This window comes from Hydractinia symbiolongicarpus, chromosome 5 (genome assembly GCF_029227915.1).
Source record: "Hydractinia symbiolongicarpus strain clone_291-10 chromosome 5, HSymV2.1, whole genome shotgun sequence".
Lineage (NCBI taxonomy): Eukaryota > Metazoa > Cnidaria > Hydrozoa > Anthoathecata > Hydractiniidae > Hydractinia > Hydractinia symbiolongicarpus.
In genome coordinates, this window is record NC_079879.1 from 25,971,130 (window position 1) to 25,989,173 (window position 18,044).

The window sequence follows — 18,044 nt, forward strand, 5'->3', positions numbered from 1 at the left end:
CGGACTCCAGTCAATTTTGCCGTCATGCCCAGCGTCTACATGCTTCCTTCCGACATGAACCTCCGCATTGGAAAGATTGTGGGGTATAACAACAACGTTTTAATAGCACCTTCTAACATAGGTGTAGGTGTAGAGCTAAATCTGAATACCATGGTCAAATATAAGGCAGCCTTCACCACACCTCCGAGGCAACATATAAGGAAAACCACGCCTGATATCAAGGAAGCTGCTGTTCACGAGGATACCAAAGCGACGCTGGTTACGGTCGGAGTAGGACTTATACTCGCATATATATGGATGAAGAAATAGGCCTAATGTGTTGAACAACATACTAGACACTTCATCGATTCTTACTCCTGTTACCTATATACGCAACAACTATACCCACAGCTCCCGCAATCGCTAAATAGAGGTGCTTCGCTACATATTCGACAACCCTCGCTGCAACTCTGAAGAAGAACGACACAACAGTGCCAATAATGCCTGGCAGAGCAGCTCCCTCTTTGCCTGCTAGATACTTCAGGAATTTTCCCAATCTCTCCAGCTGCTTTTGAACAAACCCTTTTCTACCACCACTTCCTCCAGCACCTGCTGCTGCCCCACTACCTCCTGTGAGCGCCAGGACCAAGCTGGATATAAGTAAGCCCACGGCTGATACGATACTAGCAATAGTGATACCCTGCTCTTTAAACAAAATGGTTAATTTTTCTCGTAGGGATGTGTCATCTCCAGCTATCTTCATAAGTGTCTCCTTAATCATCTTCAGCTGACTATGGATCTTTGAGAGACCATGTTCTTCTATAATCGCCTTTCGATCATCCTTTAGCTTTTCACGATCTTCCTTGGCCTTATCGAGGTCCGCATCCCAAATTTTTTCTTGTTCCTCCGATACGTCGGACCCAGCCTTTTTCGCCTCAAGCCTCTTGATCTTGTCATCTGCATTGGAAAGCTCACCATCGTAGTAGATCATCTTACTTTTCACATTATTCAAGTCGTCCTTGAGCGTTCTAACATAGAAATGAAGCCTCCGCCTTTCACGTTCATCAAAGGCTTCGGTAAAGGAAGTATCCTCCATCAGGCTCTTTGTGTCATCGAGAACATTCTCGAGCAATGGCAGCATCTCGATGTCATCAGCCTTCTCTTCAACGTGAACGATATCGTTAAGTAGTCCCTGCGCCATCTTCCTACTACCCATGTTGAGTGTTGAATATTGATCGAATCCCATGGCTCGCAACCTACCAGCGCACAAGGCTTTTTTTATCGCTCCCATGGCTCTCACCATTTCCTTTTGTAAGTTCTATCCCATCATAGAGAAGGTGGTTTCCATCCATTTCAAAATCATCATAATGTCTAGCGAGTGGTTGACCGAGCTCCCCACTAAGAGCTTTGTAGAGGCTATCAACTTTTGATGTTAATAATTCATGCCTTGCAGTCGCGGTGTCAGTGAAGCCACGTCGTATTGCGGACGTAGTGCTTGTATCAGGAATATCCCCCGGTCGAAGGATCTCGCTCTCCCTGCTGAACTCCTCGGCTTCGTCTTGAATATCTATTTCTTCTGTGAAGTCACATCCTGGATTATCCATAGTTTATTTCAGCTCCAAACTACTATAAATAAGCATGTCTAACATATTCGGAAAGCTAAATCCATACAAGGAAATCAAGATTATGCTCGGCATGAAAGGCAAGAGGCAAAGGGTGAAGATAAGTCACATACCCAGCCCAATTAACCAGAATGAAGATTTGTACGTGGACGTCCCCAATCTTGGACAGAATGATGTAATTTTCCCCGGCTCAATAAACTTGCTGTTCGACCTTGAGCTGACTGGTACAAACACCAAGCGTACGATCGTATCAAATATCGGCAAAGCATTGGTACAGAGCTTACGGGTTACGCTGAATGGTAATGAAATACAAAACATACAAGATTACAACGTGCTTGCAGTATACCGTGATCTTTGCATTTCAAAATTTGATAGGGACAATAACATGATCCTTCAGGGTATCAATCCGAACGATGGAACGATTCGGAGCCTCCAGGTCAAGGCCAGTGATCACGTCGGGAACAAGGAGGAGAAGGCCATAGCCGAGGCATATGGCAACACGTTCTGTATTCCCCTTGGGGAGATGTTCTCATTGACGAGGGTTCTCCTGTTTTACCAAGCGGGGCTTCACGATAGACTGCAGTTTATCCTGCATTTCGTGCCATACGGTGACGTTATAAAGGATGCCGGAACCCCAGCGTCTGGCAGCACGGCAGCCAAAGCAGCCGATTTCTCCTACAAGATCAGCAATATATGCCTAGAATTTGACAAGGTTGTAAATGAGGATCTGGCAAGTGCAATGATGTCAAGGTATTCCAGGCTTGCTCTACCATACGAACGTATACTAAGGAGCAAAGCGGTGACTATGAAAAAAATCTGATACGAATTATAATTTGCAAATTGATACTCCAGCCAAGAGGCTAGGCGGCGTGTTACTCTTATTTCAGGATCCTACCGTTGTCAAGGCTTACTCTGGTAATAACGAAAGATTTTACAACCCTAAGATCGAGAAAATCTCTATTACTATTGAATGTTCACCTAATGAATTGCATAGCCATGCGATGATGCCAAAGGATCATATGGAACAAGTAGCGGGGTTCTTTGGATACCATTATTCTATAATAACGATTGGCCAGTTCTTTACGGAGAGATATGGGCTTCTCCTCGGTTTCAGAACAAGTCCGGACCCCACCTTACACGGGTCCGGAAGACCGCTTCAGAAGCTGTCAGACGGAATCACACTTCACATGACAAAAAGGGCCGACGGCACGGGTGATATTAGATGCTACGTGTACTTGCTGATGGATGCACAATTAAATATTTTGGATGGTCGTTTTCATTCAGTAGAACATTAAGAGCATTAAAAATTGTTTTTGTAGGCCTTTGGTCTACAAAATAAACATGGCAAGTCTCGCGATTATGGCTGGAGGAACATTGATCAATGCTCTGGCTTTTAGTGGTAGTAACTATCTATTCTCAAAATTAAGTAACCACGGGAAAGCGGAAAGGAAGTGTCATGACCAGGCTCTTGAAAAATTACAAGCAGCCCAAGCTGCCTGGGTAAGGCAAAGACAAGCAAAAATTGACTGGTACAACCGACGGTGGGAGGAACAAAGGGAGGCAGGACAATCTCTTAAAGAACTCGATGAGGGAATGAGGGAATATTTCATTGCAACCATAGAGAAAGCCCCAAAGCTCTCCGACTTCTATACCCCAAGCAAACAGTAACAAGACGGTGAACTGACGTTCATTTTTGGCTCCTTGGCCCTCCTCAGCTTTGTAGTGTACAAGTATATGTAAGAACATTTTTGACATCTAATAAATGTCAAAATCACATATTGTTACAGCCGAAGAAGCTGAAAAGCTGAGTCAAATCTACTATCAGCCCGAACATCTCTGGACCGGGAGAAAAGCTATCAAATTGCTCAACGAGCATAGTGGTCTATCAAAGAAGAAAATTATTCACTGGCTATCTCGTCAACTCCTGCGGCTCAGGCATATCAAGGGTCCAAAAAAGATCAATTACCCGCATTTCACTGTTACAAAACCTAATGAGATCCATCAATTTGACTTGCTCTATATGCCACATGATAAAGTGTATGGCAACATCTATAAGTACATTTTGACGGGCATTGACATAGCTTCACGATACAAGGTGGCTCGGCCGATATGTAGCAAGAAAGCTAGTGAAGTCGCCGAGATGCTCAAGGATATTTATAAAGCAGGACCTTTGCGTTATCCGAGCATATTCCAATGTGATAACGGCTCAGAATTCAAATCGGACGTGACAAAGTTGTTGGAGAGCAAAAATGTCGAGATCAAAAGGGCAACTACCAAATACCATCATACTTTCACGGCGTTCGTGGAATCCTATAACAAGTTGCTCGCGGAGAGATTGTTCAAGCCTCAAGATGCGCAGGAGCTGGTCAGTGACGAACAGAGTACCACATGGGTTAAACACCTATATACTATCGTGAAAGGCATGAACAACACCAAGACGGCTATGATCAGCATGAAGCCTAGCAAGGCCATTAAACTCGATGAAGTCCCACTCGCGAAAAGCGAGGAATATTCCGATGAAAAGCCGTTACCCGACGACGGGCTCTACCTCTACCTCTTGCAACCTGGTGAGGAACATGGAGATGCAAGGAGACGTGCGATGGATGCCTATTGGAGCAAAAAGACGTACAGGCTCGACCATATAGTGACAGGTACCCGTCTCCTATATTATCTTGATGGAGGTCCTGATCGATCTTTCGTATCAGAGGAGTTCATGCTAGTACCCGAGGATGTATTTCTACCTCCAGAGCAAGTGAAAAATTGGTGAGAAATTCTCGATTTTGTAGTTCATAAGAGCTACAAAAACTTATACCTAATCTTCTAGTGTTGTATCACTCAAATCATACAAATCATCGCGGGTAAGATCAATAAGTCTGAAGTGGCAAATGTATCTCTCCATATGTCCTTCTTCTTCGAACCTATTAAACGCATGTATGCCATTGGCGTTATCGATGAAAACGATTTCTTCCGAATTTGGAAATTGAATCCTTACCCACCTCCTTTTCTTTAAAATACCACGTCTTTGTACGCGGGCGCAGTAATATGGAAGATGGTGGTATTTATCGTCTTCAGATGCAGTATGTTTACGAAAAATCATAATTACATTATCCTTGCCCGCATCATTAGCATGTGGCACGTATCTCTGACGTAGTCCTGCAATCTCCAATATTCGGAGATCAAGCTGGTTCTCTCTTTCGTGAAGATCCTCCTGGAGGTTTGCTATAGTTATGTCCCTGTCCTTCAGGTCATCGTTGAGTATTGCTAGAGCTTGGTGATGCTCTTCCATGGTTTCTTGTAATTTTTCAATCCCTTTCGACGCCAGTATTCTCATAATTTCAAGAGCCTTTGCTTTTTTTGAATGTATACAAATCTTTAAAGCATCATCCAAAGAGATGAACATATCGTGAGCATTTTTAGTTTCCTTTAGCCCGGCATGGTATGCCGGGTCCTAAGCATTTAGCTCTATGCGCGATTTCTCCGCTATATTAAGCGCTCTACAGGATGTTCGAATATCAGTAACACCTAAAAATCTTCCCAGATCTGCACGTTTAAACATTGGTTGGCCTTGATTGTTTACCAATATCTCAATGGTAGGCAATATGTTTAAGGTAAGTGACATTTTATTATTTACACTACCCAACCAGGGTGATCATTAGGACAGACATGCATCCGAAAAAATACATGGTGTTCCTATGGATTCTTTCTCTCTCCAGAACATCACGAAGCTCTTCATCAAGAGCCTCTAATTGAGATTCAAAGTAGGGTATTCTGTCCATCTCTTCGTGGCAGGCTTTCAACTGTTGTTTTATCAATTCATATGACATATTTATTTATTCCAATATGCTCCAATTTCTAGGGTGCTCGAGATGAATATATAGGCACGCGTGCTTAGACTTTTTAAATTGGTTTTTGATTGGCTTCCAATCATCAAAAATGTTCGTCTCTTGATCCAGCAAAACAAGATCACTTCTCTCGTGCGGATACCAACAAAACAACTGCTTTTTCTGCCGGCGGAGATTTTTGGGAATTGGGGTATAAGACTGCGTTATCAGCCAGAGACTGTGCTTTCTATGCCTCCCGCTAATAGCCAATTCAAATAGGGTTTGACGTTTTTTGTCGAGATTTTCATCAGCTATAATATCATCAACCATGAAGAGAGTACTTTCACCGGCGAGGATATTCGATAATCGCTGAATCTAATCGAACAAATGATCACCTGAATCAATAAGGTACATCATCCTTCCACAGCGAGGATCTCTCCAAGTAAGTCCTATTGAAACGTATCGTGGGACAGTGTATCACTATATTTTGAAAGTGACCCCTGTATTCATTTTCCAGGAGGTCGAGCACGCGCTGCGTCTTTCCACAACTTGTAGGGCCCGTAAATATAGCCGTAAGAGATACCTTGACAATATCTAGCATTTATTCTTCATGTATACCACGTGGTATACATGAAATTTGCATGTGCTTACTTAGGTGGCATCATCGAACGCTTGTACCAACCCTGTTTTATCGCATAATCATCAAATAAGATAGCCCCCGTCATATATCCGGCGAGCTTTAATACATCCTCCATGTCCATTTTTGCACCTGGTCTAGAAACACCTGGCGCCTTTTTGGCACCTAATGCTATTACGATGGTATATGATACTAGCCTTAAACTCTCCCATAGACTATCAACAACCTCTTTCTGATATTCTTTGCTGCTCATGCTTTATTATTGGGATCATCGCATGTGAAAAATGCCAATCTCTGCCTTAGGCTCCTGCCTCACGCTTGGTTGCTGAGCCACTGCAGCAGGAAGCATTATGGTACTCGCGGATCTCTTACGGATAAAATAGTAGGCACCTCCAATACATACGATCGCGAGTAGGCTTCCACCAATGTATATTCCACTTCCTGACTGTACAGAACTCACTCAAGAGGAGGTTTTAACTGAAGGTTGTACAACACCCTCTTGTTGCCTTAGTTCTTCCTTCCTCTTCTTCATAAGTGCGGCCAACTTATGGCCTTGTGCTACTCTACCAGGATGCTACACTGGTTTTGTTATTACCCTTTCTTCTTGTGGTTGTTCGTTGCTCATTTTTTATAAGCCACAGGGCTTATAAGATCTTCTTTTATGATGGAGAGCTTGTATCATTCATCGGTTCCTCCGATTCGGGAGAACCCTGTTTAGACAATTTTGTATGATTAATTGTATGAGCGGCTATCAACAAAGGCGCTAAAAATTTATGTATAAACAAGGATTCCAAGCTCGGTCATAGATTCGCGGATGATCAAATCATTTACGGAGAGCCTCTACATCATCAATGGGTACAAAATTGCTGATGGTTTTGCTATATAGTCCAAACGCATGATTGCTGATGGCTCTCGCTGTGGTTTCCCCCTTTTCCTGGAGTTCCTTTTCAACTACTTCTGCGTATATTTTTTCGACTATTTCATCTGATGCCTTATCAATGAAGCTATCGCTACATTTTTTAGGCAGTAAATATGGCTTGGTCTTTCTTATATCTTTCAGGATTTGACGTTTATCTATAGGTTGCTCAAGCGCTTCTGCTGGCGTATCGAATATATCAACGAGATTTGACATGTTTATTATTACCCGTCTATATTTCAAATAACCGAGGATGATTAAAATAAATGGGAGCAATATAGCGATAAATATCAATACATCCTCCGTTTTTATTTCTCTTTTAACCGGTAATGGCCTCGAGCAAGCGTTGTTATTTGATCAGCTTGTACAATCCGCTTATCGTCAGCTCTATTCAGGCAATCTTTGTTACTTCCTGCGTGTATATATTGTGACCTTTGTTATTAATACAACGCCAAGTTTTGTTTACATCAATGCCTTCCATCAGACATTGCTCATCGTCCTCAAAGGTGATGAAATGCGTCATAATATTACTCCCTAATTCGTCTTTCATCAAGCGTACCACCTTCTTATTTTTACCAATCGGGAGAGGTCTGTTGTCATTCTTGTCATAAGCACTCGTGTCAAAACGTGCCTCCACATCATCGGCAATATCACGATAAAAATCCTCCGTTTCGATGTGATATACAAACGAATCCGTATCCATATAACACAGTTGTATTTTACTACCATACTTTGGCTGCATAAAATCATAGTGGAACTCATACATTAACATCTTGGATTTGTCAAGGATAGCCTGACCTACATATATCGGCTTATTTATCTTAATACCCGTTCTACCTATTTCAACACCCATGAGATTCTTACCAAAACAAGTGCCGCTCTTGAAATTTGGTTGCATGGTCAGCTTTGAATATGCGGCTTCGTTCGTGACTAGCTTGACATTGCGATGATTGCGGATATTCTCAATATTTTTCCCAAACACGCTCAAATTCATCAATTTATAGAAATCTTTCTCGAACTCGTTCTTGGCGGCAGTTCTTAGCCTCGTGTTGTGATCGATATAATCACGCAGCTATGGCTTTTGGTTAAACTGGATAGCGCGATGCACCTTTTTAAGCTCGAGCCCGTGTTTCAAGGCTTGATGAAGAGCCCCTATGTGTACAACATATTTCTGTTTATGTTCGAGATTTGGTATTAGCTCCTCTACTCTATGTACAAACTTGCGCTCTGGTAGGAAGGGGAGGTCGTTGTGTTTGTTGTGTAAATCCTTAATAATAATCGACGTCAACCTCCAGCAAGTAACCATATTTATCATCATATACCAATTTCTCGATCTTCTTTTCATCTATTACCTCTACATTTGATATCCATTTGAAGCCATGAGTAGGCAAAAGCTGTTGCATTGCCCATCCGTACAGGTTGTTGGCGTCTAGGTACTGCAGATACAACGATTCTTCATTAGGATTGTATCGATTACCCAAATATTTGTTGTTGGCCCTCGCGTACCTGTGAACACTTTGCGTAATACCACCTCGAATACCCTTTTCAAACATCAATAACATATCGGGGTCTGTTAAAAGCTCGAGCCTTACACCCGTATATTTCAAGGCTGCCTTCCAAGCTAAGCCTGGAGCGCTGTAGAAATGAGCAGGATCTAGTTTGTAGTTCGCGTGGCTAGTGCTGCGAAAGTTCTGAAAGATATCGGTCAATAGCAGTACATCCGTTATTAAATATGCATCGTGGTAGTCACCCATGGTAGTCTCATCACCCTTTAGATTGTTCCACACTTTTTGAGCGTGTTCGTATTCTTCATCGCTAATCCCATTCATGTTCAACTTGCTATAGAAAGCCTCCTTTGTAGGTAGCCCAGTCTATTTAAATCGTTGCGAGGCATTCATATATTCATAAGGATATACACCTTTTCTACGCATGAGTTTAAAGGTGTCATCCTCAGTGAAATACCAACGGAGATTTTTGCATTGTTCATCATCGAGGTTGCTTGCCAATTTTTCCAAGCTTGATGCCATGAATCAACAGCTGTCTATAAATCTGATCTCGATCCTCTTATAAAATTCACCATCGCCATACCCCATACCCGCGATTGGGATATTGATCTTTACATTAAACGATATATATTTTTCGGTACTTTCCGCGATGCATCCGATATCCTGGGTGTCATATATTTCACCTAGTTCACGTATGAATAAGTGGGCATCATAGCCACTTAAATTGTGAAATATCACAGGTACGTGATTAGGTATCTTATATCTGAGATTGCAAATTGCGTGCGCTGCGCCTCTACATAGCCCCGTGTAGTGACGGTGGTCTCGAACTTTACGGCTATATTCGTCTTTGTCAAAGGGTTTCATGCAGATGACGTACTCCCTCTCTATTACCTCCGTTAGTGGTAACATGTTCTGTTGAGGGTAGGTGCTGTAGAGTCGCTTTACCTCGTTCTCTAGATGATCGATGAACTTCTTTACACAATCTTCACCCCTGTATACTTTCAGTGGATCTGGCAAGGACCCGTAGGCAAAGGTGGAATATGTGGCCCACCCGCATGGTACATGCTTATTCAGCGTCTTAGTTTTGGTATCGCGAGCATTCTCTTTCATCGGAATAAGTAGAGATTCGAAATCTGCGTATATCACAAACGGAACCATGAACTGGCATTGGTCATCTTGATAGTAAAGCCACTTTTACTTCTCGCTGGGCATCGTGATCTTTACAGCTTTATTATCTTTGCAATATGCATAGTGTTTATCGCGGGATTCTATTGTTTGAAACCCTTGTAAACAATTCAGACAAAACTCATTTTTCCATGGTTCTTCAATATTTCACGCCCTAGTAGTCTTGATAATTTTTGATGGCCACATAGTGGCTCTTTTTGTAATCCGTGAGGAGTAGCAAATTAACCTGTTTCTCTCTTTCGTTTAATATTGATCGACGGAGGATATTAAAAGTCTTACCTCTTGCATACAGGACATTCACCGCGATCTCTGGGTTGTTCTTCTCGAATTTGGTGATATCCTTGATGCTTGTTGGAAACTCGATGCCCTGTCAGTTGTATCGATCCATATAAGATCGCAGCTTGCTGATTCTCTGATGGTTTGTACAAATCTCTTCATGATGTATGGCGGCGATAATCGCATATTTGAAACACTCCTCGTCATTATTTATAGGATTTATGATAGCTTTTTTCATCAAGATCCATCTGGGTGTTTCAATGTATGAAGAGCCTCTCGTTAACTTCAATTTATGAAAGTCTATATCCATGTTATTGATTCTACCGATACTAAAACCACTTTTCGGTAAAGCGGGATTTTCCACATGCGTTCTAATTTGAGCAAACATTGTATCCATCACTTCATCCACAATGGTGCCCTGGAATACAGATGCCATGTTGCTATGAAAAACCTTGTCTACTTCTATAAACTCGTTAGTACCATCGATGGGTTTCCTCCACTTGATTCAGAGTGACATTGGATTTTCGCAGAGCCCATTTCTTCCACTTGGTTTTCAATAAGTGTTTTTACATTTGATCGAACCATACCTAAGTACCCATTAATGTCTGTTCTATCTATACCAGCTATACGATAATTTCTAAAAGTCTTATGAATCGCATGTTTATACTCCTGTGGCGTGAAATCTTGATTCGATTGCTCTGAATAATGATCTTCCCTTGCCTCTTGCTCAACCTCGTCATGAAGCGTTGCACCCATGACCCTGTTGCTGAGTTTCATCACATTGTTTTTGAACGTGTTATATACGCTATTGACACCCTTCTTTATAGACTCTGGCACATAGTCCCAAGCTCCCTAACTACTGGGAACTCATTTAAATGACGTTTCAGGACAAAATTAGTATTTGTTTTTGACAAAATTTGGCACAGTTAACAAAAAAAGTATGCTGAACATAATGGTGACATAATAATTTTGATTTTTTGCCACCTTAAATGTTATTTTAGGACAAAATTGGTCCAAAAATTAAAACTACTTCATTTTTAACAAAAATTGGCAAAGTTAACAAAAAAAGTATGCTGAACATAATGGTGACATCGAAATTTTGATTTTTTGTCAACTAAATGCCGTTTTAGACCATAAACGTTTCAATCGCAAGACTTTCAACCATGAATGATAGGCTGTATTTTTTGTTAGCAATTTATTTTAAAATGTGAGTTTATTATGACACGTTTCGTTTTGTTTGCGTTTGTTGTAAGATATAATGTCACTTGTGTGCTTTATCTTCAGAGGTTCATGCACCAAACCTCCTCGAATGTTTAGCACAATAACACAACGAATTAGCAGGTTTTCATCAAATATTTTGGTAGCAAGCGGAAATTCTTAGAGCCCCCAGGGCTTCTTGTATATGTTTTTTTCAATCAGCAAAATTTCTAGCACGGTCATGATAATATTTACTCATATTCTGTATAATAGCATATATGCTATTGCGCATGACGTCATATGATTTCATTAATATGATTTTGTGTTAGTATTTAATGTATCTATCATTTCATATTATTATGTGTTGGTAGATGACGTCATGTATCTTACATGAAATATTATTATATGTTGGTTATTGGCATTTAATATTATTTAATATTATTTAATATTATTTTGTGTTGGTTACTAACATTTTAGGGAATTTCCCTTTGGTCGACGTCGACTGTGCCAGAAGAAATATTTCTCTATCTCTTCATCAGTGCAACAATTATCTGGAGAAAAGTTTACGAAACAATCGATTCAACTGGAGATAAATTGATCAGATGTGGCAGCAAGTAACTTCGAGATTCAAGAACAAATGGAGTTTATTAACGTCACAGAAATCAAACCATTCCTGCAGTATATAAAAAGAATAAAGATGAAAAGAAAAGACATCTGTTATCCGAAAAAAGAAAATTACTTAAATCAGTTGTTAATAGACCTTTCGCAAATTTCCTAATTATGCCATACTCAATTGAAGAGGTCGATACTAAAAATGATTTTTATCCCTAAGTTCCTTAGCAAAAAGTATAACAAATTACCTAATTTCGTAAATATTTCTGTTCGTTAAGTGCCTCAATTCCAACTAAACGTTACGGTCAAACCCTTCATATAGCCGAGCTTCCTAAGAATAGCCTCGTTTTCCAAATTAATTATTTTCTTTAAATCTAAATGAAATCCAACTAGAATATTATATTGCCCTAAAAACTTCATTTTTGTCATAATAATTTAGTATTCAATCTGAATATCCTTATTTGAGCACAGAACCATTATAAAATTTTGAATGACGTCATAATTATTATAATTTATGAAATTCGGGAAAGGTGTATTGTTGTGGATGAAAACAAAACTTTATTTTTCCATAATTATTTTTTCCTAATATAAAAATCAATTGTGAATAGGTAGGAGTATCATAGTGAACACATTCACGTAGAAATGCGAACGTTTGATGGATAAAAAGATTTTTAAAAAGTGGAAAATTTTGCAACATCTCAGAAAAGACATGAGCAACGAGAAAGAGGTTTTGACGCTCAAGCTTATTTTGTAGTGATAATGCGTGAAAGTCTGCCCGCCCCTTTGCCCATCTGTTAACATCCTACTTACTAAACTAAAGGAGTTCCAGAATCTATTATTCGGACGTTTGAAGAGTTTAGAAGATGCAAAAGAACGATTAGCATGGAGTAACAAAAAATATAAGGACAAATCGAAAAATCAAGCACTGCGTTTTAAATATCATGCAATTGGAAAACAAAACAAGGAGAATGAAGACATCCTATTCAAAAGTTTGTCCAGGTCGAAGAAAATAAGAACATACCAAAGAAAAATGAGGTTCTGAAGATAGACAATGCATTTTGTCAAGAAGAGAATACAAAATTGGCTGAAACGATTAGAAAATTAGGACAAAAATTAAAGGAAAACAGTTTTTTAAAAAAAAAAAAAACACCTTGAAGATCAAAATTGAAGAATATCGACATATCAAATTAAATCGTTACAACGCGAAATTGAGAGGTTGTGAGACCAAAAAAGCAATTCTGAGCATTGTATCTTTTTAATCAAGAATATTATCGACCATTACAGAGGAAGAGCTTCTGTTGCTTTACAAAACAAGCATTGTTGCTTATCTCACTAGGGTCAAGAACGAGATAAGAAGAGAAACTTTTTGAAATGGAAGGGGGTTATCAATGCTGTCATGATGTTAGAAAAAAATATATAATTTAAATTGTAACCAAGTAATAAATTACTTGCGAAATAGGATTACAACAAAGGTATACGAGCAAAACAAGAAGGAATATGCAGGTTACCCTCCTCATATCGAAATGGCAAAAATCCTTGAGGACGAAGGTGGTGATTCCTACAATAAAATTGCAAAACAAGATAGTGTATTGAAATGTAAAGAACAAGATGATTATGCTGAATCATACATTAGAAACGAAAATTTTCGGACGGAAAAACTTTCGGATTTTGTTTCTGCCGAAAGTTTTTTTGTCCGAAATTTGCATTTTTTTTAATTTTTTTAAAAAGGGACCAGTGCATAGAAATTATATATAGGGTAATCAGAAAATCAATAAAAACTACAGTTTTTGAACTTTTATGTTCGTTATTTTCACATTTGTCTGATGCTCTATCTTTAAAGTTGGATCCTAAAGACCCTTTTTTAGATCTTGATTGAATATATGTACACTATAAATGCTTCTAGCCTTCTTTTTGTGTCATTTCCCGTAATCATTACTTTTGAAATTTGGTTAAAATTCGTTCTTACCCAAACATTTTTTGACTTTATAAACTTGTCCTAAAATTTTTGCGCTGAAATAACAAAAGTTTTTCCGCCGAAAATTTTAGTTCTTGTGTACGTTATATGAATAAGTACTGGAAGAAATGCAAACAGAGATTCTGTTGCTAAAAAAAAGATACCGAAGAAGTAAACAACGACAGTGAAGATTAATACGGAAAAATTCTATTAGTGAGGAGAAAGTAGTAGATAATCGAACGAATTGCTTAAAAAACGGTAACAGTAACTGGAAGCTTTTCAATTGGAGGACAAAGTAACAGAAATTATCAAAAGTCTGGAGCAATGTTAAGTTGCAAAGAAGACAACTAAAACTCAGCACAATCCACAACTGACAACGTAAACATAAACACGTTAAACTTAGGTCGTTTTTTAGAATTTAAGTTACTATATATTTAACATATGACTTCCAGAATTTCACTTGTACGGAGTACATGAAGTAACAAATTATTATTCTGGTCCTTAAAATACACATCTACAAACAATTTTAGAATGGCAAACACATTTAGAACAGAGCGATTTATATCTCTCAGCTCCTTGACTTTCAGAGAGACTAATTACCTCCATGATTGTCTTTTTTATTCTAAAAAGAATAGATCTTTTAATTTTCTTCAGGCAAATTTAGGCAACACAAATAATTAGGACAGGTCAAGCAAATGAGTCTGCCAAGTAACACCTTGTTACTTGGCAGACTCAGAAAATAACTTAAAGTTTTATAGCTTATTTCCCCCTCTCAGAGACAGACATCTCGTATGTAAAGATGTAAAACGTAAGGGTTAGCTTTCTACTTGCAAATGTCATCACTTAAGCCCACTCTCGATTTAGATGTGTGTGGCTTTACGGGAGAAAAAATCGCACTGAGTGATGTTTTTAGTTTTTATCAGAGCTTTTTATAATAATGCCTATACTTTTGTTTTTCTACGAAGCGCGCACCACTGCTAAACAAACCATATTACATCTACCGTTGCTCGGTTTCAGCAATAACCGTATTGTATTTTTACGCTCCAATTAATCATTTCAGTATCCTTTTCAAGTGCCTTTTCCTGTATCAATTAATTGACGCCCTTTTAGCGTGATGGCGGCTCCGACTTTAATTCTAAATTCAAGCAGGCAAAACAAAAACTGTAGTTGTGGATATGCATTTAAAGTTTAATAAGGTTTAATCAAATGTGAGAAACATAAAGTAAATTATATACATTCACAAATAGTAAACTAGACTGGTTTCTGAAACATGTTTCATGTTCCCTTAATTTTCCTAATTTCCAATCAGCTGGCAATTTTATTAATTGTTGGAGCTGTAAAAGAGTGACAATGTTGATGATAACGTTCAATAAATTCAGACATGTAGACAAATTTTTATTTGGAGAACAATTTTATGTGACTTTTGGAAGGAAACATGCAGCATATTATACGACACTGTTCATCCGGCTTGTCGTCAGTTCCTACGTGATGTTGGGTGACTTCGGTAAAGTAAAATGTTGGAGCTGTGGGAAATTTGATACCTTGATGACGTCATTACATTCCGTTGGTAAATGTTGCCAGTTTTTTGAAATAATTGCGAACGTGAAACTTGTTATAATTTGAACGTTTTAAGAGGCTCATTTGTCTTTAACTTTTCAATTACTTTAGCGATTTTAATCTACTTGTTGACCGGATAATCAAGATTTATCACTTCCTAGTTAATTTTAAGGTACAAAAACAATCGAGAAAGGAGGTAAAAATAACTATTGAAAAGTTTCGAAATAAATCTCGACACTTTCGAGGCTTTTCTCAAAGAGTTTTAGGACGAGAACAGATGCGAAAACAATCTATTTATTACAAAAAATTGAGTGGTTAGAGATACAGTTACAGAAAGACGGATAACGAGGAAGGGAAAGAATAAACGAATGATAAGTAGTTATAGCTTCCTTAAGTAAATAAAAAAATGATACAATATGATTTTTAATTTTTAGTGTCCTTGATTGACCCTTTTAACTATGCTACAATATGACATCATTTGCATTTTTTCTCAATCTTTAACAAGGGATATTAGCTATCAACTTGAAAAAACAAATAAAATATTTCCTAGACTTATCTTAAGACATCCAACTTATTTCTATCCTTCTTACGTTCAACCCTGCGAAAATCGTCATCTAGTCAACATCGATCCCAGGGTCTGTAGCGTTTTTGATACGAGGATGAAACGCTTATCCTTATAATAAAAAAATGCTACAGGCCCTGGGATTAAAGTTGTCATTTGGTGTCACGAATATAAACACGACGATTAAGAAAATTTTAGCAGAACTTTTTTTGTGCATGATAATACAATGTTCCATCCAAACCTTATTTCCATTGTTTTTTCGCTTTTTTGAAGATTTCCACACACCGTCTTTGAAATCAAAAAAGCAATAAAAGGTCCTGGAAACAAAGTTAATTTTATCCGTGTTGCATAATTCTTGGGCAGACGCATCGGAACTAAAATTTCGCCAATGGTTTCAATATTGTTTATATTAAAACGCTTTGAGTTGTGATAGTCTGGCTAATCTTTATCTATGTTTCGAATACTAAAGAAAAACAAACCACGTCAAACGTTATATTTCATCACACCTCGGTTTAGTTCAATATTATGAGCGATAACTCTGACCTGAAAATTCTGTCAAATAAGTTATAAAGTAATGTTACAACATATAGAACACAATTTTTTTACGTGAAAAATGTAGAAAACTCATTTAAGAGGTTTATACGTAAATGAACAATCCACCCTAGATTTACACAGAATGTTAAAAAATGATGAAGTTTCTGTTTTTTGTGCCAGCCTGGAAAACTTAATACACAAAGTCACTGGCAATAAGTATGTCGGAAGAAAGGTTTTTGATCAATTAAATTATCAGTCACCTACACTAAAGTTTCCTTCTTTTGCCGACTAAATGGTCACTTTTTGCCCACCAATATTTCGAATACCTATTCAGTTTATAAAGTATTGGTTTCTGCTAAAAAGAGGGAAAAGCAAAAATAGGCAAAAAGACTAAAGAAACTAAAATAAAGTCAGAAAAAAACTTTACTCGGTACAAAATTTTGACAAAATCTTAGTGACTAAGAAAAAAATGGATCACATCTTACCGTTTCTTTCTTTTACCAATAGAAAAAAAAGGAACATATGAGCAATAAAAGACGCGCTAAATTAACATCATACTTTTTTTAGAAATAAGGAATTCACAAAAATAGCCCTTAACAACAACCACTAACTTTCCTTGGTCTAACGCACCTTTCTTCTCGCCTTTATTGTACCCATCAGTTGTAACATCTTAGAATTTAAACACTTTTTGAGAAACAACTTCGTCCCCAGGGCATCTTATCTCTTTTCTGACATCGGGACGGCGATACGAACGTCCGGTTATAGAAAAGTAAAACAGGCGCCGGGAACGGGGTTGTTTGATAAATTGTTTGGTTTGCTTATATCCAGAACTTTTTCGGAGCATGGAGAGTACAATTTCAGGTAAGAAATATCATCAGTCAAATTCTTCCAGAAACTTCCACACTTGAACAGTGAGATGATAAAAATGCATCAATTTGATTAGCTGTGAAACATAATCGTATCCAATACCTTATTTAGAAAATTTTTTATTGAAATCAACGACCAGCCATCATCAACGAAGAAGAGTTAAGGGTTAATCTCAAATTTTAAGTAGCGCCACTGATAGTAGAAGTAAGGGAACTGTAAAAATGAAAACAAAATCTTTTTTTCCACAGTTTACGGAAATGTTACTTCTGATTCCAGCACTAACATTGTATTTCATAAATTAATTTCATAAATCTAGAACGATACCGAAAAGTTTGTGCTACATTCGTGTGGGTGTATGTTCGCTTTTTTACCTTTCAGCAAGTGTCTGACACTACACACACTTATACTGGTGTTATTGACCGGTAATATACATCCACCTAAGAATTCGTCATGTTCAACCTACCCTGCCAACATATTATTTTTTCATCAAGCTGTAAAGTAGACTGTGTCTTATCACAAAGTTTTCAGTGCAGCTGAAACCCCTCGCATTGTTATTAAATACGCCTTTCCTTAAAATCCTCACAAGGATTTTGCATTACTTTAGAGACAGAAACTTTCGCGAATTGTAACCTGTAACCTGTAATTGTAAATTTCGCATAAAAAAACTTTCGCGAAAATCCAAAATCACTTCATTTGCTAGAGAAAATCTTCTTCTTCTCAATTCTCTTTTTCTTTCTCTTATTATTAGTAATCAAAAAAATCTGCTTCCATTACTGCTTCAAGAAATCAGGATATCCAAAAACTGTTCGTACACCCATGA